Genomic DNA, 529 nt, shown 5'->3' on the forward strand with positions numbered 1-529 from the left:
GTGGAATGTCGTACTATAACTGCATACCCAATGCCTTTTGTTAAATTTTTCAGAAGGACAATTTAAATCTGGCATCCTGGTCTAATACTATTGCCTTTTGTTGAATTTTAAGAAGTGTACCCAATACCTTTACTGATGAATATTCATTTTTAATGTTAGCAAGAGTAGCTTAGTTGGNTTATCCACGTTCACGTTCACCGCACCTGTTTCAATTTGCATAACCTGACTATTCAATAAAAAAATTAGTCATTATTTATTTTTAAAATCTCAATGAATAAGCGAAAATATATTTACCGAAATTTTTTTATTTCTAATTATTGCGGGGATAGCTTAGTTGGGAGAGCATTAGACTAAAGATCTGAAGGTCACGTGTTCGATCCACGATCACCGCACTTGGTTCACGTTGCATAACTTGACTATCAAATCTAAAACTTGTGATTTTTCATTTTTTATGTTATTTGGGATCACTTAGTTGGGGTTATAACACCTTATAGTTATAGTTTTGTTGATTATTATTTCTTTTTAAAAT

General features: G+C 31.6%; 1 non-coding gene across 1 annotated transcript; it reads left to right on the forward strand.

Moving 5' to 3' along the window:
* Window positions 1-319: 319 nt before the first annotated feature.
* TRNAF-AAA lies at window positions 320-392 on the forward strand. Its single transcript has one exon. It is a non-coding gene; the product is annotated as a tRNA-Phe (tRNA).
* Window positions 393-529: the final 137 nt, after the last annotated feature.

The sequence above is a fragment of the Cucurbita pepo genome, unplaced genomic scaffold, assembly GCF_002806865.2.
Source record: "Cucurbita pepo subsp. pepo cultivar mu-cu-16 unplaced genomic scaffold, ASM280686v2 Cp4.1_scaffold007395, whole genome shotgun sequence".
Taxonomy (NCBI): domain Eukaryota; kingdom Viridiplantae; phylum Streptophyta; class Magnoliopsida; order Cucurbitales; family Cucurbitaceae; genus Cucurbita; species Cucurbita pepo.